The sequence below is a fragment of the Octopus bimaculoides genome, chromosome 7 (assembly GCF_001194135.2).
Source record: "Octopus bimaculoides isolate UCB-OBI-ISO-001 chromosome 7, ASM119413v2, whole genome shotgun sequence".
Classification (NCBI taxonomy): domain Eukaryota; kingdom Metazoa; phylum Mollusca; class Cephalopoda; order Octopoda; family Octopodidae; genus Octopus; species Octopus bimaculoides.
In genome coordinates this window covers 82890960-82900706 of record NC_068987.1, presented here as the reverse complement: position 1 = coordinate 82900706, position 9747 = coordinate 82890960, and the positions used below count along the sequence as shown (strand labels likewise).

At 37.8% G+C, this 9747-nt stretch overlaps 1 protein-coding gene across 3 annotated transcripts in view; it reads right to left on the bottom strand.

Moving 5' to 3' along the window:
* The window catches only part of LOC128248394 (uncharacterized), a 131933-nt gene that overhangs the window by 26368 nt on the left and 95818 nt on the right, over positions 1-9747 (bottom strand). For all 3 annotated transcript variants that reach the window (XM_052969776.1, XM_052969775.1, XM_052969774.1), the window contains one exon: positions 6961-7028. The gene's annotated coding sequence lies outside the window, so the exon portion shown is untranslated. The remainder of the gene's footprint in view (positions 1-6960; positions 7029-9747) is intronic.

Here is a 9747-nt window from a genome sequence, read left to right as displayed (position 1 = left end):
TGTGTGTGTGTGTGTGTGCCTATCTTAGATCTCTGTTTAATCATTGAGGTTTGCAAATATCAGCTGTAAAATCGAAAAATCAAAGCGTTACAAATGAAGTCCCTTAACGTAGATCATTCTATGTGAGTTACAAAGAGAGAGACGCTTCCTTAAGCCACTGTAACTTGATACTGGACAAATATCAGAAAAGCAGTCAACCAGCAACTGGTTCAAATGACACCTGTAACTGATGATGGTATCCTTCACTGAGTGCCACCACCACCATCACCACCACCACCGCCACCACTACCACCACCAACAACAACATCATCATCATCATGAGTTTTAATGTCAATTTTTTATTTCCTTACATGGACTGGACGAAATTTATTGAGGCAGATTTTTTACAGCTGGATGCTCTTCCTGTTGCAAACCCTTACCTGCTTCCAGGCAAGGTAATATTCCCTCCCCTCTACCAATAGCCAGATGTGATTTTTGTAGAATTTCGTATATAAATGATAACCATTTACAACTATAACACAATATTAAAACAATAAAACACAGACATACATATGCACTCACACATACATACATACATACATACATACATACATACATACATACATATATCAAGGAATACTGGTGGAATATTCTCATCAAAACTTCTGTCAACTGTAAACATAACAGGCTGGATATTGTTATTTGAGACAGAGGGACAAAGATATGTACCATCATAGAGGTTAGCTGCTCTGCAGATATAAATATCTCCTTGAAAATCAAAGGAAAAGAGGATATCAATGGACAACTGCTTCAAAACCTCCAGTTTCTATATCCAGGCTATGAATTCATATTCATACCAATAATAATTGGAGCACTAGATTTTGTTAGTAAATGCTTAAAGGGGAATCTGGATAAACTGGAATTTTCAGAAAGAGAAACTGACTGACTGATCCGTACATCACAAGTGTAATCTGTGAGTAGAACAGTGAAAATATGCAAGACTCTTCTCAAGTTCCAAATGTAAATTTGTTTGAGTAAACTACATCTCAAAGATGAAGCCTTGTATCTTTGTTGGAAATCGACTCCCTCCTCAGTGGAAGATCTATAATAATTAAAAAATAGAAGAGACATACATACATACACACATACATACGTACATACATACATACATACATACATACATATATACATACATACATACGTACATACATACACTATGAAGTTGAAATCAACATACAAGAGAGTGTTGAAAAGTTCCTGGCTTTGGATAAAAAAAAATACAGGAGGACCAGTTAATTGTGACTTTATACAACATATTCCTCTCTCAAATTCACACTTATTGCAGAAGATATCTATGGACAACTGCCTCAAAACCTCTAGCTTCTATATCCAGGCTATGTTGCCAGAAGAGTACCACCTTCTATGTTGCCAGAAGAGTACCACCTTCTATGTTGCCACAAGAGTACCACCTTTTATGTTGCCACAAGAGTACCACCTTCTATGTTGCTAGAAGAGTAGCACCTTCTATGTTGCCACAAGAGTAGCACCTTCTATGTTGCCACAAGAGTACCAACTTCTATGTTGCCACAAGAGTACCAACTTCTATGTTGCCACATGAGTACCACCTTCTATGTTGCTATAAGAGTACCACCTTCTATGTTGCCACAAGAGTACCACCTTTTAGCACATGAGCACTGAAAGCAGTGAAGCCAACCAAAAGTAAGCTTTGGCAAAATTGCAGATGATTCTTGACTTTCATTTAGTATATTTTATATATCCTTTACTCAGATATACAAGAAGTGTGATTAGCTTTAGATAAGATATTTTCCTGCAAATACATTGGTCAAAGTTCTATAAATATCCAAGTTTCAATGTGGGCAAAATAAATAAACAGCTTGTAATTATACAGAATGCAAACAATACGAATTATACATACGACAGAAGCATCCAATGAAATGTAAGTTCTATGAAGTATATAAACAAGACGTTTGGGGAAAATGAAACCACAAGCGAGTAATGTAATGAAATTGTTTTCCTCTAACATAAGATGACAGTATCTGCTCTAATTAGTGTAATAATGAATTGATTTAATTGGTTTTTATTTGTACAAAACTAATGTTTAAACAAAGATGGGAGAATACGATATTAGATGTTTGATGATACATCTAAATATACTTATTCATCTATAGTGTGTAATCGTGGTTAAGATGATTGTTTTCAGACCACATGGTTCTTGGTTCAGTCCCACTATACAACAACTTGATGCTTATGTTGTGTCTCTGATGAAAGGGTCAGGTTGAACAAGGCCTATGTCAGTGGTTTTCAACCGGGTTCCATATGGCCCCTGAGGGTCCACATTAGATTTTTGGGGTCCTTACAACAAAATAGTAAATTGGGAATCCATAATGATATTTTAAGAGCTGCTGAAAGAAATTTGCTCTCGACATATGTATTGGTATGTATTGCAGGAAACGAATTTCTTTCTCTCGACATTTTAATTAGTTCAACCTACACAAATTAAAGCATGGAAACATTAGTAAATAACACTCTATGTAACTAGTTTTTAAACATCTGCTACGGGGGTCCACAAGAATAAAATAGCAATTGGGAGGTGGGGGCATAGATAAAAATGGTTGAGAACCCCTGGTCTATGTTAAGGAAATTTGAGAGAAAGAAACTATGCAAAAAGCCATTATACATATACATATAATTACAAATTTCTTATTAGTTCAAATATACTTGGGGCATATTCGAACCTAGCGTGATTGTTACCAACGTCGCCTTCCTGGCACTTGTGCTAGTGGCATGTGAAAAGACATTCAAGCGAGATCGTTGCGTGTACCGCTGGACTGGCTCCTGTGCAGGTGGCACGTAAAATACACCATTTTGAGCGTGGCCATTGCCAGTACTGCCTGACTGGCCTTTGTGCCGGTGGCACATAAAAGCACTCACTTCACTCTCAGAGTGGTTGGCGTTAGGAAGAGCATCCAACTGTAGAAACTCTGCCAAATCAGATTGGAGCCTGGTGTAGCCATCTGGTTTCACCAGTCTTCAGTCAAATCGTTCAACCCATGCCAGCTTGGAAAGCGGACGTTAAATGATGATGATGATATATATAACTATATTTAAATATAATTAAGGATAAAATTTGCTGAACAGCTAAGTTATGGGGACACAAACAAACCAACATCAGTTGTCAAGTGAATGTGGCAGTGCAAGTGCAAAATACACACACACACACACACACATGATGGGTTTCCACACAGTTTCCATCTACCAAATCCACTCACAAAGCATTGGTCAGCCTGGGGCTATAGTAGAAGACATCTGTCCATGGTGCCATGCAGTAGGACTGAACCTAAATCCAGGTGATTGCAAAGCAAGCTTCTTAACTGCATGGCCGTGCCCATGTCTGTAATTATATTATTATTTTGTAATATAATAATAAATCAATTTAAAACTTTTGTGCAAAATGCATGGAAGCACATAAAAGTATGGATTCACAGACAGAGATGCCAAACAAAGAAATAAATAAAATCACAGATCAATTATTTCATGTCTCCAGTAAAACAAAAACTGATTGAAAAATGTGTTTTCCAATACTTCAGTGTTGTCTGCTTATCTCATTGAACAATACAGAACAGAAACCACAGACACACACACACACACACACACACATGCACATATCTCTTCCTTTCCACTTTTCTTCAGTTGTGTGCAAGGAATGTTCTATTTTACAAATACATACATCTATCTGTCTGTCTGTCTGTTTATATCTCTATCGTCATTCAACATCTGTGTTCCATATACTCACATGTGTGTGTATATATATATATATATATATATATCATTATCGCTATCATCATTGTTTAACAATGGTGATGATGATGATGAGGATAATGATATAAGCAAGGAGTGGCTGTGTAGGTGCAGGAGTGGCTGTGTGGTAAGAAGCTTCCTTCCAAACAATGGTCCTGGGTTCAGTCCCACTGTGTGGCACCTTGAGCAACTGTCTTCTACCATAACCTCGGGCTGACCAAAGCTTTGTAAGTGAATTTGGTAGATGGAAACTGAAAGAAGCTTGTCGTATATATATATATATATATATATATATATATATATATGTATGTATTTATGTGTCTGTGTTTGTCTCCCCCACCATCACTTGACAACCAATGTTGGTGTGTTTACGTCCCTATTAATTAGCAGTTCGGCAAAAGAGACCTCTAGAATAAGTACTAGGCTTACAAAAAATAAGTCCTGGGGTCAATTTGTTCGGCTAAAAGGCGGTGCTCCAGCATGGCCGCAGGGAAATGGCTGAAACAAATAAAGGAAAATAAAAGAAAATACACACACACACTCACATACACAAGCACACACACACTCATACACACACACACACACACACTCACATACACACACACACAAGTATATGGAACACAGATGTTAAATGAGGAAATGTATATATATATATATCAGGGACGTGCTACCTTGGTAGGCTAATTAGGCAGTGCCTACCCTGAATAAAATAGACTGATAGTAACATTTTCCTTTTATGGCAAAATATGCACCTAATTCAATAAAATAATGAAGGTTATTCTGATTACTCTGCATAAAATATAAAATATTTTATTTCTTTGTAGATTAGGTAGGCATAATTTTCCCCTGCCTTTCAATCTCAGTATTAAAGCTATGCATAGGACTGCTGTAGTACACATGCTGTGTACATTCCTACAACAATGTTTTCTTTACGCACTATAAAGGCAGAAGTAAATCTGCCTTCAGTCGCATGCCTGTATTTCGCTTATCGCACACATATGCATGCTTTAGTGATAATGAATGCTCAACACTGCATTGGTGGATAAATAATCTTTATTTGTAGATTAACAAAGCAGCCAGAGGTTTAATATGGGAAAGATTTCCACGGTTGTTCAAGTGAATGACATGGAATTGTTGGTATGCTTCTCCATTTTGATATAAACAGGATCCAACACAAACTCAGAGCTATATTGAGCCCCAGTGTTAGCTCTGGTATGATTTCTATGGTTTGATGGCTTTCCTAATGCCAACCATTTTACAGTATGTACTGGATGCTTTTCTTGTGACTCCAGCTCTTGTGAGGTTGCCAAGTGACTTGCAAGATGAAGTAAAGAATGAAAAGGGATAAAAAAAAAAAACCTTGATAAGAGAGTGGGTGTATTTGAGAGGAGGCGTGGTGCTTTATGTCAGGTGTTGAAGGTTAAAGTATGATAGAGGGACAAGAACATGGCTACCTTGCATTATAGAGGGTAAAGGTAAAGTTACCTTATGGGGTTATATTGACTCATAAGGGCCAGTTTCCTGGTTTCATGGTACATAAATTTGCCACCCGGACACAACGCCCATCTGTCGCAGGATTGCTCATTTTTGCCAGCTGAGTGGGTAGGAGCAATGTGAAATGAAGTGTGCTCAAAAACACAACGTGTTGCCCAGTCCAGGAATCAAAACCACAATCTTACAATCATGAGTCTAACACCCTAACCACTAAGCCACGTGCCCCCACATTATGTGAGGGAAGGTGTTTACAACTAGAAGAGAGATAAAAATGGTGGTGACAGAGTGCTAGTGTGTATTCTCAAGGGATAAGAAGGTGAGTATAAGGGTTTGGGAGGGAAGAAAAGGATGGGCAATTCCCTAAGAGTGACAGATGGTTAAAGATTGGGCAAGAGGTGGATATAATGAGTGATGGAAAAGGGTGAAGGTGTGGTCGGTGGTAAATATCAGTATGGAGGGGGGAGATGAGAGGGGTAAAGGTGGCTCAGGAAAGAGGAGGCAACAAGCAGAGGAAGAGGTAGTCTAAATATGCCTGCATCTTTCATTGCCTTGGTATGCAGTGATAGACTTTAAAAATGCCCCACTCTAGGCAATAGTCTTAAGAAAGATTGGTGCTGGGTGTAGCCGAGATTTATCTTTCTGCTAGCAATATAAACAAGAGTGGATTTTGCACCCCCCCCCCCCAAAAAAAAGTCAATATGAGTGGTTCTCTCATAGGAACTACCACAGTATAGCTTGTTCTAATGGAACAACCACGTTTAAGTGGAGATAAATATTATCTTTCAGTATTAATACTGCCTCAGTTGCTAATATATAGATTGATATACTATCCTAGGAAACATAACATTCTTCTTACTAGTTTCATACTTTAATGACTGCAGTAAGACCGAAATGTATAAAGTAGTCATGTTTACAAAAAAACAGAAATATTTAGTTTAGCTAGCATTTCACATTCAGCTTGAAAATGATAGGTTTACATCTCATATGATTCTCTCAGCTCATGTATTACATATAAACTAATATCAATGTTTTGTGATAAAATTATAAAGTCTGGCAAAATTGCCAAAACCTGTTTTGTTTCAAACTACTTAAAAATTAATTTATCTTTCACTGAAGCACTGGCATGTTGGAATGCTAGAACCATAACAAGGAAAATCTTCCCTTTAAAATGAATTTAGTCTTCTAATGCAGTTATTTCATTATTTAAGCCTAAGGAAGAAATGTTGTCTTCATTGTAAAACATCGACTGTACACTAGTGGTTAATGTTCAACAAACAAACATGATTTTAAAGGTTCCTAATGAAAATTTCTCTTGGAATGGATAATACAATCCATTGTTTTGTCTTCAGCATACAATTTTTGTGTTTGTGTTTTTGTGGATTTTTGTGTGTTCTTTTTTACATTCTTGTTTCATGTGGTCAATGTACTGAGGTTAAATTGATTTGTCTTATTGAAACAGGAAAAAACAAACAAAACCACAACTGAAAATATGGTCAGGTAAAAGAAAATTAAACAAGCGGACAAAAAGACTCACACAAAATAAATTAATGGAGTTTTTCCTCTCGTTTTACTCTAGATAATCATTGATTTAGTTTCATTAGTGATGTCTAATCATGCAAAATTTATATAGTCATGTATTATTCTTAGCCGTAGATAACTTTGTCTTACCTATTTGGTGATATCATATCCCATTGTACTTTGTACAGGTTTTGAAAACCATGCCATCCAAAAAATTCCTGTGAAAGATAAAATGCAATAAATAAATCATCATGAAATTAATAAAATATGAACAACAACAAAATGTTCTATTTTTTTTTTATAAATATATATATATTAATAAAAGGAGCTGTTTTTTAAATGTAGTTTTTTATGTTGCAATAAAAATTTGTTTCACATTCATTTCTGCCCATATAAAGGCTAAGAACTTTGGCAATATACTGTGCTTGAAAAGAAGACCCATCAAACCAAATGAAATCATAGTCATAGCAGATACTGGTTTCATGCAAACTGGCACCTGTGCCAATGGAATGTAATAGTACCCGTGCTGGTGGCATGTAAAAATACCTATTACATTCTCAGAGTGGTTGGCATTAGGAGGGGCATCCAGTCATAGAAAACCATGCCAAATCAGACTGGAGTCTGGTTCAGCCTTCCAGCTTACCAGTCCTGGTCAGGCCATCCAACCCATGCCAGTATGGACAATGGACGTTAAATAATGATGATGATGATGATGATGATGATCGATTTGGTTCTGACATGTTGGCAAATTTCTGGGGTTTTTTTTTCACATATTAAAATATGTGCCTTATAAACTGATTAATATAGGATTGGTATCTTTTTCTAATAAGACCTGTTGAGCTGAGTGAAATTGTAGCCATGGCTGATGCCAGTGCCATCTGACTGGCACCTGTACTGGTGACACATAAAAAGTACCGTTCAAGTGTCGGGCCTCATGGAGGCTATGACAGGTGACGGAGATCTTTGGTGCTGTTAAGCAGTCCATCGCAGCTTTATTCAAGAAATAGGAAGAACGAATGAGAGAAAGTTGGGGCGAAAGAGTACATCAGGGGTCACCACCATCACCTGCCAGAGCCTTGTGGAGCTTTAGGTGTTTTCACTCAATAAACATACACAATGCCTGGGCTGGGAATCGAAACCGCGATCCTCCGACTGCGAGTCCGCTGCCCTAACCACTGGGCCATTGCACCTCCACACACACACACACACACACACACACACACACATATATATTTTGATGCCAGTACCCCCTGACTGGCTCCCATGCCAGTGACATGTAAAAAGCATCATCTGAACGTGGCTGATACCAGTAACCCCTGACTGGTTCCCATGCCGGTGGCATGTAAAAAGCACCGTCCAAACGAGATCGATGCCAAGACTGCCTGACTAGCTCTTGTGCTAGTGGCATGTAAAAAGCACCCACTACACTATCAAAGTGGTTGGCATTAGGAAGGGCATCCAGCTGTAGAAACATTGCCAGATCAGATTAGAGCCTGGTGCAGCCTACTGGCTCTCCAGACCTCTGTCAAACCATCTAACCCATGCCAGCATGGAAAACGGATGTTAAACAATGATGATGATGATGATGATGATGAAGATTTCTATACACCTATCTCTGTCTATACATATATATATATATATATATATATATATATATATATATATATATATATATATGTATATAAATATATATTTATACACACACACACACACACACACACACATTTACATACACACACACGCATACACATGCACAAACATACACGCACACGTGCACATATATATGACAGGCTTTCAGTTTCCATCTGCCAAATCATCATCATCATTATCATCATCATCATCATCATCACTATCATTATCATCATCATAATCATCATCATTATTATTATTATCCTGCTGTCAGAACGTATTCAAAGGAATACAGAATGTTGTATTCAGGATGTGACTTCTGGTGCAAATATCATTTCTAAATTAGCAGCATTAAGACGAAGGTAAAAGGAATACTTTTAGAAAAAAAAAAAAACATGCCTGGTTGTTAACTGTAGAATAATAACAGAGAGCTTTGAGGTTGTAAGAGCAGCAGGTTTCTTTAGCTTTTTTTAATATAATATACAGACTTTTGAAAGATGTGTGCTACAAAGCACTTTTACTCATCTTAGCCATTGAGAAGGTATAAACTGCTAAATCTATTAAAATACAAATAGAATGCTTACCAAACAAGAATAAATCTGAAAATCTACATTTACGCAGATATATATGTGCGTAAAATGCATACAAGGAGCACTCTGTCACCACCATCGTGAAAACCACTGCTACAACCACCACCACCACCACCACCACTACCACCATTGCAAAAACCACTGCTACAACCACCACTGCTACAACCACCACCACCCTAACCACCACTATTTCATCACTATTACCACCATTTCACTACCACCTCCACCACTATTTCATTATAATCACCACCACAACCACCACCTCCATCATCAACATCACTACCACCACCACCACCATCTCCATCACCACCACCAATCCCCACCAAAATCACCACCACTACCACCACCATTATCATCATTGTTTAATGACTGTTTTTCATGCTAGCATGGGCTGGACAGTTAGACAGGAGCTGCTGAACCAGAGGACTGCATTAAGCTCCAATGTCTGATTTGGTATAGTTTCTATGGCTTGATGCCTATCCTGATGCCCCCAAAAATTCATTGGATGTACCGGGTGCTTTTTATGTGGCACTGGCACAAATGAGATCACCAATTAACTCACAAGACCCTTCAATTGAGGTGGGAGTGTAGTATTGAAGGAGGTGGCTTTATGCCAGATGAGAGGTTTAAAGTACAACAGAGGGACAGAAACAGGTGTCTTACTGTAGAGAAGAAACATGAGTACAGCAGTTGTAAGAGGAGAAAAGATGTTGGTGAA